The sequence below is a fragment of the Gorilla gorilla genome, chromosome 14, assembly GCF_029281585.2.
Source record: "Gorilla gorilla gorilla isolate KB3781 chromosome 14, NHGRI_mGorGor1-v2.1_pri, whole genome shotgun sequence".
NCBI classification, from domain to species: Eukaryota; Metazoa; Chordata; class Mammalia; order Primates; family Hominidae; genus Gorilla; species Gorilla gorilla.
This window is the reverse complement of record NC_073238.2, coordinates 46,905,511-46,928,827: the sequence shown is the minus strand read 5'-3', so window position 1 is coordinate 46,928,827 and position 23,317 is coordinate 46,905,511. Positions and strand designations below refer to the sequence as shown.

General features: G+C 42.1%; 1 protein-coding gene across 6 annotated transcripts in view; it reads right to left on the bottom strand.

Annotated features, from left to right (window-relative positions):
- The window catches only part of PDS5B (PDS5 cohesin associated factor B), a 187,140-nt gene extending 165,244 nt beyond the window's left edge, over positions 1-21,896 (bottom strand). For 4 of the 6 annotated variants that reach the window (XM_004054355.5, XM_055360567.2, XM_055360565.2 and 1 more), the window contains exon 1: positions 21,604-21,794. The gene's annotated coding sequence lies outside the window, so the exon portion shown is untranslated. Of the gene's footprint in view, positions 1-21,603 lie in introns of all 6 variants that reach the window. The other 2 variants (XM_019039884.4, XM_055360563.2) reach the window with 2 other exon arrangements.
- Between the last annotated feature and the right edge of the window lie 1,421 nt (positions 21,897-23,317).

The following is a 23,317-nucleotide window of genomic DNA, read 5'->3' as shown; positions in this document are numbered from 1 at the left end:
AGGAACAGCTCCAGTCTAGAGCTCCCAGCGTGAGCAACGCAGAACATGGGTGATTTCTGCATTCCCAACTGAGGTACCGGGTTCATCTCACTGGGGCTTGTTGGACAGTGGGTGCAGCCCACGGAGCAGGGCAGGGCATCGCCTCACCCGGGAAGCGCAAGGCGTTGGGGAATTCCCTCTCCTAGCCAAGGGAAGCCATGACAGACAGTACCTGGAAAATCAGGACACTCCCACCCTGTTACTGTGTTTTTCCAAAGGTCTTAGCAAACAGCACACCAGGAGATTATATCCCGCACCGGGCTCAGCAGGTCCCACACCCACGGAGCCTCACTCACTGCTAGCACAGCAGTCTGAGATTGAACTGCAAGGCGGCAGTGAGGCTGGGGGAGGGGCATTCGCCATTGCTGAGGCTTGAGTAGGTAAACAAGTCAGCCGGAAAGCTCGAACTGGGTGGAGCCCACCCCAGCTAAAGGAGGCCTGCCTCTGTAGACTCCAACTCTGGGGGCAGGGCATAGCTGAACAAAAGGCAGCAGAAACTTCTGCAGACTTAAACGTCCCTGTCTGACAGCTTTGAAGAGAGTAGTGGTTCTCCCAGCACAGAGTTTGAGTTCTGAGAATGGACAGGCTGCCTCCTCAAGTGGGTCCCTGACTCCCAAGTAGCCTAACTGGAGACACCTCCCAGTAGGGGCCGACTGACACCTCATACAGCCAGGTGCCCCTCTGAGACAAAGCTTCCAGAGGAAGGATCAGGCAGCAACATTTGCCGTTCTGCAATATTTGCTGTTCTGCAGCCTCCACTGGTGATACCCAGGCAAACAGGGTCTAGAGTGGACCTCCAGCAAACTCCAACAGACCTGCAGCTGAGGGTCCTGACTGTTAGAAGGAAAACTAACAAACAGAAAGGACATCCACGCCAAAACCCATCTGTACGTCACCATCATCAAAGACCAAAGGTAGATAAAACCACAAAGATGGGGAGAAACCAGAGCAGAAAAGCTGAAAAATTCTAAAACTCAGAGCACCTCTTCTCCTCCAAAGGAACGCAGCTCTTCGCCAGCAATGGAACAAAGCTGGATGGAGAATGACTGTGACAAGCTGAGAGAAGAAGGCTTTAGATGATCGGTAATAACAAACTTCTCCAAGCTAAAGGAGGATGTTCGAACCCATCGCAAAGAAGCTAAAAACCTTGAAAAAAGATTAGACGAATGGCTAACTAGAATAAACAGTGTAGAGAATACCTTAAATGACCTGATGGACTGAAAACCATGGCACGAGAACTACGTGATGAATGCACAAGCTTCAGTAGCCGATCTGATCAAGTGGAAGAAAGGGTATGAGTGATTGAAGATCAAATGAATGAAACGAAGCAAGAAGAGAAGTTTAGAGGAAAAACAGTAAAAAGAAATGAACAAAGCCAAGAAATATGGGACTATGTGAAAAGACCAAATCTACATCTGATTCGTGTACCTGAAAGTGACAGGCAGCATGGAACCAAGTTGGAAAACACTCTTCAGGATATTATCCAGGAGAACTTCCCCAACCTAGCGAGGCAGGCCAACATTCAAATTCAGGAAATACAGAGAACGCCACAAAGATACTCCTCGAGAAGGGCAACTCCAACACACACAATTGTCAGATTCACCAAAGTTGAAACAAAGGAAAAAATGTTAAGGGCAGCCGGAGAGAAAGGTCGGGTTACCCACAAAGGGAAGCCCATCAGACTAACAGCAGATCTCTCAGCAGAAACTCTACAAGCCAGAAGAGAGTGGGGGCCAATACTCAACATTCTTAAAGAAAAGAATTTTCAACCCAGAATTTCATATCCAGCCAAACTAAGCTTCGTAAGTGAAGGAGAAATAAAATCCTTTACAGACAAGCAAATGCTCAGAGATTCTGTCACCACCAGGCCTGCCATACAAGAGCTCCTGAAGGAAGCACTAAATCTCGAAAGGAACAACCAGTACCAGCCACTGCAAAAGCATGCCAATTGTAAAGACCATCAATGCTAGGAAGAAACTGCATCAACTAATGAGCAAAATAACAAGCTAACATCATAATGACAGGATCAAATTCACACATAACAATATTAACCTCAAATGTAAATCGGTTAAATGCTCCAATTAAAAGACACAGACTGCCAAACTGGATAAAGAGTCAAGACCCATCAGTATGCTGTATTCAGGAGACCCATCTCACAAGCAGAGACACACACAGGCTCAAAATAAAGGGATGGAGGAAGATCTACCAAGCAAATGGAAAAAAAAAAAAAAAAAGCAGGGGTTGCAATCCTACTCTCTGATAACAGACTTTAAACCAAAAAAGATCAAAAGAGACAAAGAAGACCATTAAATAATGGCAAAGGGATCGATTCAACAAGAAGAGCTAACTATCCTAAATATATATGCACCCAATACAGGAGCACCCAGATTCATAAAGCAAGTCCTTAGACACCTACAAAGAGACTTAGACTCCCACACAATAATAATGGGAGACTTTAACACCCCACTATTGATATTAGACAGATCAAGACAGAAAGTTAACAAGGATATCCAGGACCTGAACTAAGCTCTGCACCAAGCAGACCTAACAGACATCTACAGAACTCTCCACCCCAAATCAACAGAATATATATTCTTCTCAGCACCACATCGCACTTATTCCAAAATTGACCACATAGTTGGAAGTAAAGCACTCCTCAGCAAATGTAAAAGAATAGAAATTATAACAAACTGTCTCTCAGACCACAGTGCAATCAAGCTAGAACTCAGGATTAAGAAACTCACTCAAAACCACTCAACTACATGGAAACTGAACAACCGGCTCCTGAATGACTACTGGGTACATTTAACGAAATGAAGGCAGAAATAAAGATATTCTTTGAAACCAATGAGAACAAAGACACAACATACCAGAATCTCTGGGACACATTTAAAGCAGGGTGTAGAGGGAAATTTATAGCACTAAATGCTATAAAAGAGAAAGCAGGAAAGATGTAAAACTGACACCCTAACATCACAATTAAAAGAACTAGAGAAGCAAACGTATTCAAAAGCTAGCAGAAGGCAAGAAATAACTAAGATTAGAGCAGAACTGAAGGAGATAGAGACACAAAATACCCTTCAAAATATCAATGAATCCAGGAGCTGGTTTTTTGAAAAGATCAACAAAATTCATAGACTGCTAGCAAGACTAACAACGAAGAAAAGAGAGAAGAATCAAATAGATGCAATAAAAAATGATAAATGGGATATCACCACCAATCCCACAGAAATACAAACTACCATCAGAGAATACTATAAACACCTCTATGCAAATAAACTAGAAAATCTAGAAGAAATGGATAAATTCCTGGACACATACACCCTCCCAAGACTAAACCAGGAAGAAGCTGAATCCCTGAATAGACAAATAACAGGCTCTGAAATTGAGGCAATAATTAATAGCCTACCAACCAAAAAAAGTCCAGAACCAGATGGATTCACAGCCAAATTCTACCAGAGGTACAAAGAGGAACTGGTACCATTCCTTCTGAAACTATTCCAATCAACAGAAAAAGAGGGAATCCTCCCTAACTCATTTTATGAGGCCAATATCATCCTGACACCAAAGCCTGGCAGAGACACAACAAAAAAAGAGAATTTTAGACCAATATCCCTGATGAACATCGATGCAAAAATCCTCTAAAATACTGGCCAACCAAATCCAGCAGCACATCAAAAAGCTTATCCACCATGATCAAGTTGGCTTCATCCCTGGGATGCAAGGCTGGTTCAACATACGCAAATCAACAAACGTAATCCAGCATACAAACAGAACCAGAGACAAAAACCACATGATTATCTCAATAGATGCAGAAAGGCCTCTGACAAAATTCAACAGCCCTTCATGCTAAAAACTCCCAATAAACTAGGTATTGATGGGACGTATCTCACAATAAGAAGAGCTATTTATGACAAACCCACAGCCAATATCATACTGAATGGGCAAAAATTGGAAGCATTCCCTTCGAAAACTGGCACAAGACAGGGATGCCCTCTCTCACCACTCCTATTCAACATAATGTTGGAAGTTCTGGCCAGGGCAATCAGGCAAGAGAAAGAAATAAAGTGTATTCAATTAGGAAAAGAGGAAGTCAAATTGTCCCTGCTTGCAGATGACATGACTGTATATTTAGAAAACCCCATCGTTTCAGCCCAAAATCTCCTTAAGCTGATAAGCAACTTCAGCAAAGTCTCAGGATACAAAATCAATGTGCAAAAATCACAAGCATTCCTATACACCAGTAACAGACAAAAAGAGAACCAAATCATGAGTGAACTCCCATTCACAATTGCTTCAAAGAGAATAAAATACCTAGGAATCCAACTTACAAGGGATGAGAAGGACCTCTTCAAAGAGAACTACAAACCACTGCTCAACGAAATAAAAGAGGACACACACAAATGGAAGAACATTCCATGCTCATGGATAGAAAGAATCAATACTGTGAAAATGGCCATACCGCCCAAGGTAATTTATAGATTGAATGCCATCCCCATGAAGCTACCAATGACTTTCTTCACCGAATTGGGAAAAACTACTTTAAAATTCATATGGAACCACAAAACAGCCCACATTGCCAAGACAATCCTAAGCCAAAAGAACAAAGCTGGAGGCATCACACTACCTGACTTCAAACTATACTACAAGGCTACAGTAACCAAACCAGCATGGTACTGGTACCAAAACAGAGATATAGACCAATGGAACAGAACAGAGCCTTCAGAAATAATACCACACATCTACAACCATCTGATCTTTGACAAACCTGACAAAAACAAGAAATGGGGAAAGGAATCCCTATTTAATAAATGGTACTGGGAAAACTGACTAGCCCATATGTAGAAAGCTGAAACTGGATCCCTTCCTTACACCTTATACAAAAATTAATTCCAGATGGATTAAAGACTTAAATGTTAGACCTAAAACCATAAAAACTCTAGAAGAAAACCTAGGTAATACCATTCAGGACATAGGCATGGGCAAGGACTTCATGACTAAAACACCAAAAGCAATGGTAACAAATGCCAAAATTGACAAATGGGATCTAATTAAACTAAAGAGCTTCTGCACAGCAAAAGAAACTATCATCAGAGTGAACAGGCAACCTACAGAATGGGAGAAAGTTTTTACAATCTACCCATCTGACAAAGGGCTAATATCCAGAATCTACAAAGAACTTAAACAAATTTACAAGAAAAAATCAAACAACCCCATCAAAAAGTAGGCAAAGGATATGAACAGACACTTCTCAAAAGAAGACATTTATGCAGTCAACAGACACAGGAAAAAACGCTCATCACTGGCCATCAGAGAAATGCAAATCAAAACCACAATGAAATACCATGTCACACCAGTTAGAATGGCGATCTTTAAAAAGTCAGGAAACAACAGGTGCTGAAGAGGATGTGGAGAAATAGGAACACTTTTGCAATGTCAGTGGGACTGTAAACTAGTTCGACCATTGTGGAAGACAGCGTGGTGATTCCTCAAGGATCTAGAACTAGAAATACCATTTGACCCAGCCATCCCATTACTGGGTATATACCCAAAGGATTATAAGTCATGCTGCTATAAAGACACATGCACATGTATGTTTACTGCGGCACTATTCACAATACAAACACTTAGAACCAACCCAAATGTCCATCAAAGATAGACTGGATTAAGAAAATGTGGCACATATACACCATGGAATACTATGTAGCTATAAAAAAGGATGAGTTCATGTCCTTTGTAGGGACATGGATGAAGCTGGAAACCATCATTCTGAGCAAACTATTGCAAGGCCAGAAAACCAAACACCACGTTCTCACTCATAGGTGGGAACTGAAGAATGAGAACACTTGGACACAGGGTGGGGAACATCATACACCAGGGCCTGTAGTGGGGTGAGGGGAAGGGAGGGGAGAGGGATAGCATTAGGAGATATACCTAATGTAAATGACGAGTTAACAGGTGCAGCACACCAACATGGTATATGTATACATATGTAACAAACCTGCACGCTGTGCACACATACCCTAGCACTTAAAGTATAATTTTAAAAAAAAGACAAGGATTTAAAAAAAAAAGAATTTAACTGAAAAACACTGTTTTGAATGCATTCACTTCCTAAAGGAGCAAGATCAAATATTAAAACCTAACTTCTTACAGTTACATTTACATTAAAACAAAACGGGCAATGTTCAAATTCAAAAGAAAAATCAACTTTAATAAATGCATTTAAACTACACTGTCCCTTATACTTGTGCTGGCAATACAAAAGAACCAACTTATTAAAAGATGTATGTGCCATCTCTAAAACCAATTCAATCTAGTTCCCTCTTGAATATACCTTTTCTTTAATCTGCTTAGCTAAAGTCAGAGCCATAAACAAATATTTGTAAAACGATCCTAAAGGGTCTTTTGGACTTGAGCTGGTCCTACCTAACCATTTAAAGATAAATGTCCAACAGCCCTATCTATTTTTAGACAGAAGCAGTTGAGACAAACAATTACATTTTAGTATTTTTTCCTCAGAGTAGAAATATCAAGAGGGGTAAAGGTCAAAGACAGCTGAAAAATGATATTTTCTTCCAGTATCATCTGGTACCATGTGTCCCACTGCTGTCTATCAGGTTGCTGCTAATAAAGAGGAAAAGAGACAACAGTAGAAATATGGCTATCCCTTTCACCAGCCTTCATAAACATTCATTAGCTCTTAGCTTTCCATCAAATAACCTATTCTTATCAAGTGTATGTGACTGAAACAATACTGAGTTTCTATCTTATTCTAAAACAAGGTGTGTATTAAGTTAGCAACTGTGTTTAACACCCAGTTTAAAATGAATGAAAATGAGTGTGAACAGTTCTGGATATGGTGGAATAGAATTCAGCAAACTCACTGAAATAATCTTTCCACAAATAGCAATTATAAACCCTGGGAAAAAAATACTTTTAAAGAATGACTTGAAAACAGAGGAAAGCAATCAAGAGCAAGTAGAAACTGGAGATCTGACCATGAAAGAAGGGGAAGTACAGTGGAGGAGATTCAAATTTGTACAGCATTACTCCTGAGGACACTCCCAGTTTGCAGCAGCATAGGGCAGATAGAGCTCAAGCAGAAAGCTGTTTTATTCAAGGCTACAAAGTGGCTAGAAAATCAAAGGAAAAATTCAAAGGAGAGAGCTACGGTAGGGAAGCCTCAAATACTAATATAAAAATATAAACTCCTTCAAATTATTTGCTGATCCCCAAACTTCATATGCTCAGGGAAGATTCCAAGGATCCCAGAAGAAAACAACAACTAAAAAGCTCAAAGAACTCAGCAGCAATTTTAGCTGCTGTCCACTGCGGAGAACACATGAGCTTTAAGTTTGGACAAGTGAGAAGGGCTTGGTAAACACCTCAAATTTTTTTGTTTTGTTTTGAAGACGAAGTCTCACTCTGTTGCCCAGGCTGGAGTGCAGCGGCACGATCTCGGCTCACTGCAACCTCTGCTTCCCAAGTTCAAGTGATTCTCCTGCCTCAGCCACCCAAGCTGCTGGGATTACAGGCGCCTGCCATCACACCCGGCTCATCTTTGTATTTTTGTAGAGACAGGGTTTTGCCATGTTGGCCAGGCTGGTCTCAAACTCTTGACACCTCAAGTGATCCACCCACTTCGGCCATCCAAAGTGCTCGGATTACAAGCATGAGCCACCACACCTGGCCAACACCTCAGACTTTCTATAGACCCATCTTAAAACAGAAGACCAAGGTTCCAAAAATTCAATATAATCAGCCACTAATTTTAACATTCATCAAGGGAAGATAAAAAGAGTTTAGAGATATGATGTATCATATCCACTCTACAACAAAAATTTTGTATTTATGAAATGAAGCAGGAAAATGTGACCTACTATCAAGAGGGAAAAAAGAGTCAAAAGTCCATTAATACAGACAAAGGAATAAACAAGGACTTCAAAACAGCTATTATGAATACATTCAAAGACTTAAAAGAAAAATATGGTCACAATGGGGAATCTTGGCAGATAAATGGAATTTTTTAAACAAAATACTGTAACTGAAGAGTGCATTCGTTGAAAACAGGCTTCACTGCACACTAGATACAACATTTAAAAGAGTCTCTGAAAAACAGAGAAAAAAATTAATACATACTCATGGACCAATTTTAAACAGAATAATGTGTAAGCAGAATCTCAAGAGGAAAAACAGAGGAATGGGGCAGAAAAGGTTTTGTTCCTGTTTTTGTTTTTTTTGAGACAGAGTCTCGTTCTGTCACCCAGGCTGGAGCGCAGTGGCACGATCTCGGCTCACTGCAAGCTCCGCCTCCCAGTTTCACACCATTCTCCTGCCTCAGCCTCCCAAGTAGCTGGGACTACAGGCACCCGCCACCACGCCTGGCTAATTTCTTTTTGTATTTTTAGTAGACGGGGTTTCACCATGTTAGCCAGGATGGTCCAGATCTCCTGACCTCATGATCCATCCACCTTGGCCTCCCAAAGTGCTGGGATTACAGGCATGAGTCACCGCGCCCGGCCGGTATTTTTTAAGTAAGGCCTAAAATGTACCAAATTTTGGGAAAAAGTATCAACTTACAAATCAAATAGGCCAGGTGTGGTAATCCCACACCTGTAATCCCAGCACTTTGGGAGGCCAAGGCGGGCAGATCACAAGGTCAGGAGTTCAAGACCAGCCTGACCAACCTGGTGAAACCCCATCTCTACTAAAAATACGAAAAATTAGCTGGGCATGGTGGCATGCACCTGTAATCCCAGCTTACTCGGGAGGCTGAGGCAGGAGAACTGCTTAAATCCAGGAGGCAGAGGTTGCATTGAGCTGAGATCATGCCACTGCACTCCAGCCTGGGTGACAAAACAAGATGCAATCTCGCAAAAAAAAATAAAAATAAAAATAAGCTCAGCAAACTCCAAACAGAATACAAAAACAATTCACAAATTCAATATAACTTTATCCTACTCAATATGAATGTTATATTTATATGACAATAACTTTCAACATCAAATTGTTGAAAGTTAAAGAAACAATGGAGACCAGAGAAGAATAAAATGACATCTTTAAAGTGATTAAAGGAAAAAAACTGAGGCTGGGCGTGGTGGCTCACGCCTGTAATCCCAGCACTTTGGGAAGCCGAGGCGGACGGATCACGAGGTCAGGAGATCGAGACCATCCTGGCTAACACAGTGAAACCCCGTCTCTACTAAAAATACAAAAAATTAGCTGGGCGCCGTGGCAGGCGCCTATAGTCCCAGCTACTCGGAAGGCTGAGGCAGGAGAATGGCGTGAACCCAGGAGGCGGAGCCTGCAGTAATCCGAGATAGTGCCACTGCACTCCTGCCTAGGTGACAGGGCGAGACTCTGTCTCAAAAAAAAGAAAAAAACCATCAACTGAGAATTCTATATCCAGCAAAAATATCCTTGAAAAATGACAGTAAAATATAGATATATTTAAAGTAATGAAAACTGATGCTATTACTAGACCTATGCATTATGCAACATTAAAGGAAGTTCTTGGTGGCATGTGCCTGTAGTCCTAGCTACTCAGGAGGCTAAGGCAGGAGGACTGCTTGAGCCCAGGAATTTGAGGTTACAGTGAACTGGGTACACCACTGCACTTCAGCCTGAGCAATACAGTGAGACCCTGTCTCTAAATAAGTTAATAAAATGGAATATTTAAAAACTACAATAATCTCAATAAATAACAAAAAGGAGAGAGGGTATCTGACAAAATTCAGCACCCATTCATAATTTAAAAATAAAAATCCTGGCCGGGCGCGGTGGCTCACGCCTGTAATCCCAGCACTTTGGGAGGCCAAGGCAGGTGGATCACAAGGTCAGGAGTTCGAGACCAGCCTGGCCAACATAGTGAAACCCCATCTCTACTAAAAATATAAAAAAATTTGCTGGACGTGGTGGCGGGTGCCTGTAGTCCCAGATACTTGAGAGGCTGAGGCAGGAGAATTGCTTGAACCCGGGAGGTGGAGGTTGCAGTGCGCCAAGATCACACCACTGCACCCCAGCCTAGGTGACAGAGTGAGACTCCATCTCAAAAAGTAAATTAATTAATTTGATTTAATTAAAATCCCAGTAAACTGGAAGGAAACATCTTGTCTGATTTTCTTTTTTTTAATCTACAGAATATCCACTGCTGACATACTACTTACTGGGGAAAGACTAAATGCCTTCCCCCTGAAGATCAGAACAAGACCAGGATGTTCACTCTCATTTAAAAATAAATTCATCATTTTAAAACATATTTTATGTTAACACTGAAATTAATTTTCTTTTTTTTTTTTTTGAGACAGAGTCTCGCTCTGTCGCCAGGCTGGAGTGCAGTGGCGCGACCTCCGCTCACTGCAACCTCCGCCTCCCAGGTTCAAGCAATTCTCCTGCCTCAGCCTCCTGAGTAGCTGGTACTACAGATGCACGTGACCATGCCCAACTAATTTTTGTATTTTTTAGTAGAGACAGGGTTTCACCATGTTAGCCAGGATGGTCTCTATCTCTTGACCTTGCAACCCCCGCACCCCCTGCCACCCCACCCCCACCCCCGGGCCTCAGCCTCCCAAAGTGCTCGGATTACAGGCATGGGCCACCGCGCCCGGCCTCTTTCTTTTTTTTAAAGAGACACGGTCTCTCTGTGTTACCCAGGCTGGACTCGAACTCCTGGGCTCAAGCAATCCTCTTGCTTCCCAAGTAGTTGAGACTACAGGACCATACCACTGCACCCAGCCATTCTCACCATTTCTCTTCAATGTTGTATTGAAGATCCCAGATGCTGCAATAATATGTGAAAAAGAAATTAAAGGGCCAGGCACGCTGGCTTATACCTGTAATCCCAGCAGTTTGGGAGGCTGAGGCAGGAGGATCACTTGAGCCTAGGAGTTCAACACCAGCCTGGGCAACATGGCAAACCCCATCTCTACAAAAAATACAAAAAAAAAAAAAAAATGAGCCAGCCATGGTGGCACGTATCTGTAGACCCAGCTACTCAGGAGGCTGAGATAGGAGGGTGGCTTGAGCCCAAAAGTTCCAGGCTGCAGTGAGCTATGATGGCGCCACTAAACTCTAGCCTGGGAGAGTGAGACGCTGTCTCAAAAAAATAAAAAATAAAAAGAACTCAAAGCACAATCCATAAAATAAAAAGTTGATTGACTGGACTTCATCAAAATTTAAAACTTCCACTCGTCAAAATATTGTTAAAAAAAGATAAGGCAAGCTACAAAACAGGAGAAAATACTCTTAATACTCTGATCTGACATAGAATTTGTATCGTGAGTACATTCAGAATTCCTGCATATCAACAGTAAAAAGATAATCCATTTTTTAATGGGCAGAAAGCTTGAAGAGGCATCCTACGAAAGAAAATATACTGTCAATAACCATGCAAAAAGGTGCTCAACATCACTAGATATCAAGGAAATCCAAAATAAAACCACAATGAGATACCCTTCCACACCCACTAGAATAGCTAAAATTAAAGATTGACTAACCAAGTGTTGGTGAGGATGTAAAACAACTAGAACATTCATATATTCAGGTGGGAATATAAAAAGGAAAACCACTTTGAAAAACTAGTTTCCTGTAAAGTTAAACACACGTATGCCTACAAACCAGCAATTCCATTCCTAGGTATTTACTCAAGAGAAATGAAAACACACACTTGCAAAAAGATCTGTATAAGCCTTATTCATAATAGTCAAAAACTGGATTCTACCCAAATGTCCATCAACAGAAGATAAACTATGAAATATTCCCCCAATGAAATATTACTTAGCAATAAAAACTGATACATCCAACCCCATGGATGAATCTCAAAATATGTTAAGCAAAAGAAGCCAGATACACAAGAGCACACACTGTATGAAGATAGAACAAAACTAATCTACATTTAGAAATCAAAGAGCGTTTGGAGGCAAAAGAAATTGAATGGAGAGAGCAACAAGGAAACATTGTGGGGTAATAAAAATGCTCTACATCTTCTTGTGGTTATTGGTTACATGTGTATAATCATCACACCTCATCAAAGTGAACAGCTAAGATCTGCACATTTTACTGTATTTTAATTACACCTCAATAAAAATAAAATTTTAAATTTCTAAATAAATCTGTGAGCTTAATATTGTATTAATTTTCCTTTTCTTGGGTTGTCACATATGTTTAGTATATATACATTCTTACACATATTCAATAAATATTCATCATCTACAATGCGCTGAAATCTTTGCTAGATCCCAAAGTAACTGCAAGTCTATGGCCTCAAGAAGCCCACCTCGGCCTCCTAAAGTGCTGGAATTACAGATGTAAACCATTGTGTGTGGCTGCCAGCATTTTCTTTTATTTCCTTATAGGTCCTTTGAATCCCCCAAACAATGAAATGTTCTAGCATCCTATTGTTAGACCCTTTGTCTCTGTGTCTAATTGATAGTTCTCTGCTTATTAACAGCTCAGTTTGGTTCATTCACCTGTCCAAAGTTCTCCTTTTCATCTTCCATTCAGGACCTAATAGGAAGGTTTTTCCAATACCTAACTCTTCTTTTAGGGAATGCATGGTGGTTCTTTCTCCTTCTCACAGACTCTGTGTATACCTCTATTGTGGAAATCCCATGCTGTGTGTTACTATTTGTTTAAGTATGTGGTTCCTTCTATATAGTTGTGTTTTTAAACCCCCAGAAGGATATAACATAACATTAACATATATAAACTTTTGTAGGAGTCTAGGAATTAGGCAAATGGGGAAGGAATGAGTTTTTTTATTGTGTATCTTTTTTCTTTTTGCCGTCTTATCTTTGGAGTATATATGTGCATATAATTTAAAATAATAATAACCTTTAAAAATACTATATCAGAATCAACAGGATTTGGTAACTTATTTAATGTGAGAGGTAGGGGAGATGGAGAAGTCAAGATGACTCCCAGGTTTCTAGCATGATGATAAACCTAGTCATGTCATCCCCTACAACTTTTTTTTTTTTTTAAGAAAGAAATCTGTTATTAATCAAGGTACAAGTTGGAAAGATGTTAAAGAGTAAGAGAAGGTAGATCAGTTTGGGATATATTGTACTGGAGGTGTTGTGTCCAACAGTGCACTAGAAAAAGAAGATGGGAAATTCAGGAGAATGGTCAGGGGACATAGTTGTTACTAGAAGCCTTGGAGAAGAAGACATGTATATGAGGCTAATTTATCTAGGAATTACTTATTCTGTAAGACCAATTAACAGGGATGAAACCAAGACCCACAGAATAAACTAAAAAAGCAACTATATCAAAACGACAGCGTAAGACCATATATTGGTACCCTTTTCATACAGACATCAGGCTCTCACTAAAAGATTATTTACTAATTTAGTCCCCCAGGTTCATAACAGATTAGAAACATCAAAAAAAGGTGTAGGAATAGCTTCCAGAGGCAATCATCTGCCAGCAGCATGAGGGTACAAAAACAAAAACAAATAATTTAAGACTTCAAAAAGCGCTGCATTCTTTACTCTTCATTAAAGCCAGAAATCCCATCTTTCCATCATCTAAGACTTGGTCAAAATGGTTGCTCCTTCAAGAATTTTTTCATAGTTCCTATACTCTCAGAGTAACACGACTAATCTCCATTTGTCAAGTTTCCAATTCCAAATATTGTATTGAGCCCTTCCTGAAGGCATTAACTATACTCTGGCTTGTTTTATAAGTATTTTTATACCAGCCTCTTTCCTCCCACTTGAATATACATCTCTTGATTGAATATCTTTCATCTTTGTATCTCTAGCCAGCACTGTGCACCACATCCTTGCACAGTATGGAAGTATGCAAACATCCATTCAGTAATTATCCCATTTTTGCATTCTCTAAAACTATGTAAATGGACTTTGCCACACATAGTCTCCCTGCAAAAAGTTATAACTGCTTTTTTACTGTGTACTTACATTTTGGCACCAACCTAAGCATTTGACCTGGCTTATCCCAAACACTAAAGAAATAAGGGGTGATGGGAAGTGACAGCTAGTAGGTTCGGGGGTTTTATTTTTATGCTTTTTAACCAGCATATAACTGTACATGTTTGTGGGTTACATGGTGATACTTCAACACATACAATGTGTAATGATCAAATCGGGATAATTAACATATCCATCACTTCAAACATTTATCATTTATTTGTGTTGGGAACATTCAAAAGCCTCTCTTCTAGCTAGTTGAAAATACGTAACAACAACACAGGTTTGAACTGCGCAGGTTCACTTATACATGGATTTTTTTCAGTAAAAGTTACAGTGTGCCTCCCTCTCCTGCCTCCTCTTCCACCTCCTCTCTCTCTTCCACCTTGCCACCCTCGAGACAACAAGACTAATCCTTCCTTTTCCTCCTTCTCCTCAACCTACTCAACAGGAAGACAAGAAGGCTGAAGACCTTTATGATGATCCACTTCCACTTAATGAATAGCAAATATATTTTCCTTCCTTATAATTTTCTTAATAACATTGTCTTCTCTCTAGCTTGCTTTAAGAATACAGAATGGAAGCCAGGCGTAGTGGGTCACACCTGTAATCCCAGCACTTTGGGAGGCCAAGGCGGGTGGATCACCTGAGGTCAGTAGTTCAAGACCAGTCTGGCCAACACGGCGAAACCCCGTCTCCACCAAAAATACAAAAATTAGCCGGGCGTGGTGGCAGGTGCCTGTAATCCCAGCTACTCCAGAGGCTGAGACATGAGTGTCGCTTGAACCCATGAGGCAGAGGTTGCAGTGAGCCGAGATCGTGCCACTGCACTCCATGTGTTAACTGACTGTTTATGTTATCAGTAAGGCTTTCAATCAACAGTAGGCTATTACTACCAAAGTTTAGAGAAATAAAAGTTATATGTGGAGTTTCAACTGCACAGGGGTTGGTGCCCCTAACCCCTTCGCTGTTCAAGGGTCAGCTGTAGTCACCCAGTACAACACTAGAACTTATTCTTCCTATCTAGCTAAATTTTGTAGCCTTTAGCCAACCTCTCTCTATCCCTTCTCACCTCTTGAGGAGCCCCCATAATATTCTCCGTAATGGCTCTACTCATTTACATTTGGTTTGGCGTTTTTCACAGAAGACAAAAATGTTCCAAAATCAGACTGTGATGATGGTTGCACAAACCTATGAGTATCCTAAAAAATAATGAATTGTGTATTTTCAATGGATTATGGTATGTGAGTTGTATCTCAATAAAGCTGCTTTTAAAAATCAGGTTTCTGCCGTTAGTCCCACTGTTCAGATTAAGAAGTTGAGATTTAGTAAGATTACGTAACTGCTCGTTTAGCTAGAGGAGATAAAAACCCAAGCTGTCTTGACTCTTAAGTCTATATGCTTAAATTAACCACCATGCTCTTCTGCATTCCTTAGAAAGGGACCCCACTTATCAAGCATCACATCCTGATATATCATAGGAGCATATATTGTGATATATGCTCCTATGTTCAAGTCTTAAATGCCAGTGACCTTCCGAATTCCAACTACAGCTATAAAGACTTGACCTATTTATGTTACCCCAGAAGGCTAGGAGAGTCGAAAGCTGAAAGGAATAGTACCAAAGAGACAGAGGGGGAAAAAGTGCTCAAGAGCTTCTACTTAGGCCAGGCGCAGTGGCTCACGCCTGTAATTCCAGCACTTTGAGAGGCCAAGGCGGGCAGATCACCTGAGGCTAGGAGTTCGAGACCAGCCTGGCCAACATGGTGAAACCCTGTCTCTACTAAAAATGCAAAAAATTAGCCGGACGTGGTGGCATGCACCTGTAGTCCCAGCTACTCAGAAGGCTGAGGCAGGAGAATCGCTTGAACCTACCAAGGCCGAGGCTGCAGTGAGCCGAGATCGCACCACTGCATTCCAGCCTGTGCAACAAGTGCGAAACTCCGTCTCAAAAAAAAGAAAACTAAAAACTAAGCACCCCTCATCTCTGGGGCATTTGAAATACCCAGGTCCAGGCTGCCATGCCTGACAGGAAAAGAGGAGAAAACCAAATGACAGTATGAATAAAAATGAAATGATAGTTGAAGGTGGGAAGGAGATGTGATGAGACAGGATAAGCAGATGGTACAAGGTGGGGTTGACTCTATACAAAATTTATTTGCCCTGACTCTCAAATCTCCCTTCCTGTGTGTCGCTTCAGCTTCTCTTCTACCTTATGTTTACACCAAGTCAAGGGCTTTCAATACTCTCATACTGACCCAGAGTTGTTCAAAGCCAGGTGCTGTAGCCTCTCCATTCAGAGCATTGCTCCCTGTCAAGGTGCCATGAGCCCCAAAATATTTTTCCTCTTCTAAAATTCCCACTTCTCTCAGACCATCTTAGCTCTTAGGTAAGGGTGAAGGTAGGTGGTGGGGACAGCAAGTAAATTAAACTAGCATTAAACCACTTGATTAAAGAATATGTTGCAAATGGCCTCCCCCTAATAAGCATATAAACAAATGTTTACCTTCACTCACAAAGAAATACAAACCCAAAACAAGACAAATTTCATATATCAAATTGGCAATATAGTTTTTTAAAGTCCAATGTTGGTAAATACATGTCACAGGCATTCTCATACGCTGCTGGTCAATGTAAACTATTACAACGTAGTACTACTCAACAGGAGTCAGAAAAAATAAATTATGTTATAATAAAATATTCTTATTATTTCTTAATTATGTTGATCTGTATGTGCCAGCATGAAAAGAGCTTGTGACTTAACTAAGGAAAAAAGTAAATCACAGTTAAAAAATAAAACAGTAGGCCGGACGTGGTGGCTCATGCCTGTAATCTCAGCACTTTGGGAGGCCGAGGCGGGCGGATCACGAGGTCAGGAGTTTGAGACCAGCCTGGCCAACACAGTCTCTACTAAAAATACAAAAATTATCTGGGCATGGTGGCACACGCCTGTAGTCCCAGTTACTCAGGAGGCTGAGGCAGGAGAATCACTTGAACCCAGGAGGTGGAGGTTGTGGTGAGCCAAGATTGCCCCACTGCACTCCAGTCTGGGCAACAGAGCGAGACTCCATCTCAAAAAATAATAATAATAATAAATAAATAAAATAGTAAATTACAGTACAACAGTATAACAATACTCTTTGTACAATTTTTTTTAAAGTAAACTTTTAAGAAACTGTTAACAGTGGATTACCTGTGGGGGGAGGAGAAAAGTAACATTTTTTACTCTCTGTACCATTAAAATTTTTTTTTTTTTTTACCATATACCTGTATAACTTTTAACTTAAAATACACAATTCTTTAGGTACTCTATTTCCCTAATAGAGTACTTAAGGCCTGCAACTCTCACCCCTGCAATTTGCCCAGCATCTTGCCCCTGCAACTTGCCCCTGCAACTCTCACCCCCACACCCAACCCAAAGCATCCCATATCTGAAAGCTAACTGAAACTACCTGGTAGAACTTCAGCTACTAAATAATATTTTGGAGATATGCAGCTTTCCTTTAAAATATCTTCAATTACTTCCCTAAAATCACCTCTGAGGAGAAAGAATCCTATCCTACCTAAGGAAACACAAAATCTCATTTCTTTTCAGGTCCCTAACCATCCTCTTCTAGAGAAAGACAATGGTCTTGGTCATAAGAGCCCCTCCTTCTCCTTATGGGATCTAATCTTGGCTAATTTCACTCTCCCACATAAAAAGAGCAACCTCAACTGTCACTGAAAAGGAAGGAGGGCCTGCTCCTTCGGAACTAAGTAACAGCAGAGATCCTACCCTCTGGTCTGTCTCAGCTCTCATCACCTTGCTGTGGATGGCCAACCACTACTCTGCACTTCTATAGGACAGGGTGTCTTCAGTCCTGTTTAGTGCATCATCCCTGGTACTGTATGTATATGGAAGTTTTGTACCTGTTCATTTTAATTGAATCAGGTAATTATCTGTCAAAAAAGAGAATGGCAGGCTAGTGGAATACTTTTAGTCCTTAAAAAGATGCCTCAAAATAGTTTCTTAATCAGTCTTTCCCCCAAGCCTGTTAGCTTTTAAGTTTTACATAGCTAAACCAAGTATTTTTAATTACTACTTATTATTAATGTCTAATTATTAGAACACGATTATACTTTTTAAACCTCAAAGGCTTTAAGATTTGAACAACTAAATTTTATTCATCTGTTTTATTATCATGATTTTTTCACTGTGCACGATCACTCATGCCAGCTAAAACAATTACAGTCTCAACACAGCAAATTTATTCTTAATTCTGAACTAATTAATGAGAAAGGATTCTAAAACCTTTTTCAAATAATGGGGGGAAATGGTTAGAATCAGGTGGTTATAATAGAACAGTGTGAGGAAAGGGCTTCTTACCTCTACTCTCCAAGGAGTCAGAATTGCGAACCATTTGGCAGCTTCTTAAACTTAAAAAGTAAATACACTCTCAGAGAAACTACTGGGCTTGTTTTTAAACTAAGTATTTTTGGAATCTTTAACATTCCCGAACAGGAATACGAAAACCAAGTAAAACGCCTATTGTAACTAGAAGTGACAGATGACTTGTGTAGCAAACTGAGTTTAAAAATGAAAAAATACACGCATACTCATGCACGCACTATATCTTGTAACAAAACAAAGGTCAATACTAACTTTCCCAAATTACTCTTAGAAGTTTCACAAAGAATAAATAAATGCCATGTCAAGTGATGTTACATAAAGAAAGACGGCTCCCGGAGACAGAGACCTACAAGAGGCTATCTTCTGAGACAACCTAAATGGACTGAATCCTAAACAGAAATTATTAAAAACCAGACGCTGAAACAGATGACTGACCACAAAACTTTATTCTTGGTTAAATGAATAAAAAGGTGAGAAGGGGATGGAGGGTAATGTCCTACCCTGAATTTTTATTAATAAATATTGCTAAATCCTGAATAGAACAAAAAAAGACAATGGGGAAACTTCTAAGCTTCCAGGATATCTAAGGGCTGCCCCAATTCCACCACATGAATATGACTGTGACCTCAGATAAATGAATGAAATTAAAATCTGAACCTAATTTCTCATGTATAAGTGAGTTGGAGATCATCCTTAAGTTTTCTTGTTGCTCTCTAACACAGAGGAAACACAAATGTATTCTTTTCCAATATACGTTATATACAGTCCATGTCATTCAAGAGTCCGTATGCCAAATCATACTGAGCACTCCTGTTAGTTCTAAGGCAGTCTCTAAATTTCCCAAGAGGTAAAGCAGAAAGAATACAACTTCCCGAAATATTCCTTCCCCACAAAGTTTTGGGTATTTTCTACCATTGCACCCCTCTCCAGGGCAAGCCCTGCCTAATACAGAATATCACTTTATCTTAGGCCTAACACATTATTGATAAAGCCTACTGCTCAAAATGTTACTTCGTTAAACAAAGCTGCAGAACAATTTAAACAACTTTCATCCAACAGCCAACTCGGTAGAATCTTATTACAAATAAGTTTAATACAAACATCTCATAACAAGAATCACTATCATCACCACATCTCTCTCTAATATGGGGAGAGGGGAGAGACATAACACGAGAGAACAAAGCCTACAAGAGTAACAAAAGCTGCTGTAAAAGAAAAGTTAATATAGGGAAAATCAGCCTTAACCGAAACAAGGAGAAAAGAAAAAAAGAAAAAAGGCCAAGACAAACACTACCTTCCCATTTAAAATATACCTTTAAGTAAACGCCAGCTGAGAAGAGAACAATTTTTAAAACCATCAGAAAAAGGAGGAAAAAGTCACTATTTTGGTAATTTTTATAAAGTCTAAAGTGCATCTTGTTATACATATTTGTAAATGTATATTAAGTACAAATTTTATTTCTAAGGAATAATGTTCTTAAGATGTGTTTTTACAGTTAAGTTTCTGAGACTAAATCTATCTTCACATAAAAGGTCCCATGTAATTTTCACCTACATATTCAGCACTACAAATTTTAATTAGGTTTTCTGCTATCACCATGAGATACAAGATTAATTGTTCCACGAACTGACCTGCATACACCATTGAATACTCATTTTATTGTCCCTAAAGATGCGAACATCTCAGACATGTGTACTGCATAAAGAGCTGTCTTTCAAGTCCATATTTGTGGCTTTTAACTACTTTACCTGACCACTACATGAGTTAATATAAAAAACGTTCTGTCTGGGAACTCGGGATGTGTTAACTGAGAACAATGACTATACTGCCGTTCAAGCATTGGGTAATTACGATTTATTTACAGCTCGCCTCCTGTATGTAAACACAACTTGAGTTTTTGAAGTTCATTACGAAGATAGTATAGGATTACCCAACTCTTTCCACACCGCAGACCAACCCTCTAAATTAAGGCTATACCCAAAGTTTTCGAAACTATTTCATCAACAGGGTAGGATCAGTCTGGGCACCACTGCCCATCCATCACCTCTTATTAAAAGTACGAGAAGCACTTTCTTCGACATAAAAAAGGGTTAACCCTCGCTGGGGGAGAGAGGCTGTTGAAGACGCGAGTGGAGTGGGTGGGTAGCTGCTCTACCAACCCTTCCCGGAGCTCGCCCCGTCCGCGGCAAGGAACGCAGCAGCCTGCAGTTCCGAAGGCGAGGGGCGGCGTTTCTGGTTTCAGTCATTCGTCCAAAATAACTGTCGAGCTACTTAAGAGTTAGCTTTCACGTCTCTACCAAAAACCAACAGCAGTAGCAGCAACAACAACAAACAAGGTTTTTCTCCGGACCGAAAACTTTTAAAGTAACAGTAAAATAACAGTGCAAAAACAATAACAAGTCACAATTGCACACCATTTTCCCCGCCGTTCCTTCTGAAAGGAAAGCTAGAACCCAGTTGTCGCCTGGGAGGAGTCCCTCCACGCCAGCGCTGGGCTCTTCCTCAACTGGGTGCTCGGGGACCACTCGGGGTGGCGCGGTGAGCGCGATTTCCCTCCGGCGAGCGGCGAGGGACAGTGCAAAAATGTCACGCTCAGCCCGTCCCCTGGCCCGAAGCGGAGGCCAGGCGGCGCGCGGGGACCCGGCGGCGGGGGCGAGAGCGCCCGCAGCCCCGACCCGCGGTCCCCGCCCGCCCCTCGTCCGGAAGGGGGAAAAGCCCGCCCGCGGGAGGATTCAACAGGAGCACCGCGCCGCCCGCCTGCCGCCCGGGAAACAGCCGCCGGCCGGCCGGGGCGCGGGGGGAGGGGCGCGGCGGCGGCGGCGGCGACGGCGGCGGCGGGAGGGCGCGGGCGGCCGGGCGGCCCCGGGACCCCCGCCCACGCGCAAGGTCACCGCCCGCCGCCGCCGCCGCCCCGGCCGGGATCAGAGCGGCAAGTTTAATTTCCAGAGGCTGCGGCAGAGCCCGCGGCGTGGAGGCGCGCGCCGGCCGCGGGGCCCTCCCCACCCCCACCGCGCAGCCGGCCCGCGCCCCGCGACCCCCGCCCCGGGCCACCGCCAGGCAGCCACCCGCTGCAGCCCCCGATGCCGGGAGGCGAGTCGCGCCTGGCACCCAGGCGGGCGGCGCTTCAGCCCTGCCATACACACACACACACGCACACAGCGGCAGTGGCGGCCGCTGAAAAATGGAGTGCCGCAGCCAGAGAAGAGAGACATTTTTTTTCCGTTAACTGAATTGTTTCCTACCTCCGGGTTGCCGACTCGCTACTCCTCTCACTCCGGGGCTCTCCGGGATCCGCCGCCGCCGCCGCATCCAATCGCCTTCTCCCCCCCCTCCCCTTCCGCAGCCAGCCCTGCCGTTCCTCCTCCTCTCCGCTTCAAAATGGCGCCAAGCGCTCTTCGGCGGCTGCTCCAATCGAACCGCCGCGGACAGCACCCGGGGGCAGGCAAAGCGCGGCATGGGTGCGCAGCGCCCCCTGCCGACCAGACGGCCCCGCGCGCGTCCGCCCTCCGAGCTCCACCCCGCCCCGTCCGCGCGCGCGCACGTCCCTCCTCAGCCCCGCCCCGTCCGCGCGCACGCAGCCACACGGGCACGCCGCCGCGGGGGCCGCGAGACGGGCAGCTGTCAAGGCGTCCACTACTCTTGCGGCTTCCTAGACCTCTACCGACAAAAACCACACCGATTGTTACGTAGCCCTATCTTTTTAGATAAAGGTTGGGAGATTTTTTTAAACCCTGACATTCAGCACAGGTGTTGTGATGGGTAAAGAGAATTGGTATTATTAACTACTTTCCTCCTTACTTGTTAACTCTGACCTAGTCGTCTCGGAATGCCATACAAATAGTTTTCCTACACTTTACGTGTTATGTCTTTATTAAATCTCCCCGCTTTCCTAATTTGAGGAATTGTTTATAGGTGGTAGGCTGGCGGAGACACAGAGTAATTGAGCCTGTGACGAAGCATTCCATTCCTTTGGCAGAATTGTCCTTATTAGAGGAAGAAGTCATCTGGAGACCACAGGGACACATTCCAGGAGGTGGGTCTCCTCCCCTCTTCACCTCTAAGGGATGCCAGTCCGTCCTGCAGCTGTAGAGTGGGTTTAGCCTGGTCACCACAGCAGATCACCTACCTTGCGGGAAGGTTTCCTCCCCAGCCAGGTCCCTGCCAGAGCTGAAGAAGGGACTTCCTCCTCTTTTTACTTTAATACCATCCCTGCTGTAAGGAAGTTTCCCCCGATATGATGTATTTGGTTACTAGAATTTTGTTCCAGGGAGAATTTGTTTCAACAATGAACAAGCAAAGGGTGAATGAATGGATTACAGTAGGATACTTATCAACTGAAACAAAAGAGAGGTAATGCTGATATATAAACTAATCTTACTGTGTTAGAAAAGGTATGTACATCGGTATTCCATCGGACCCTGGCACCTAGAGATACTGAGACCTCTTCATTTCCATTTTTGTGGGATTCCCTGGACAATTCCGCCTCAGTCTCCTCCAGTGCTTGCTAGACCAATATGTTGTGTAACTGTATTCCTCTGTCCAAGATTTTGCCACTGAATACTCCAGGTTCTACCCATTTTATACATTCCTCGATGAAGTCTACTATGAGTTTTTTCTGCCCTCTTTTTAAAATTATCTCAGGAATTTTCTTATTTTACATTGTTGTTCCATCAACATAAATCTTGTATGGGAGAGTAGGATGTCTAGATCTAGAAAAACCTTTCCTCTTTGGTTGTTTTTATTATCTTTTTTACTTTATTTTCTTCAATTCCCAAACCTCCAAAGCCAGGAAGCCAGAAAGTTTCAGAAGAAAGCCAGGATGAAAGCAAGAATTTTTTTTTCTTTTTTCTTTCTTTTTTTTTTTTTTTTTTTTTTTTGAGATGGAGTCTTGATCTGTCGCCAAGCTGGAGTGCAGTGGCGGGATCTTGGCTCGCTGCAACCTTCCTCTTGAGTTCA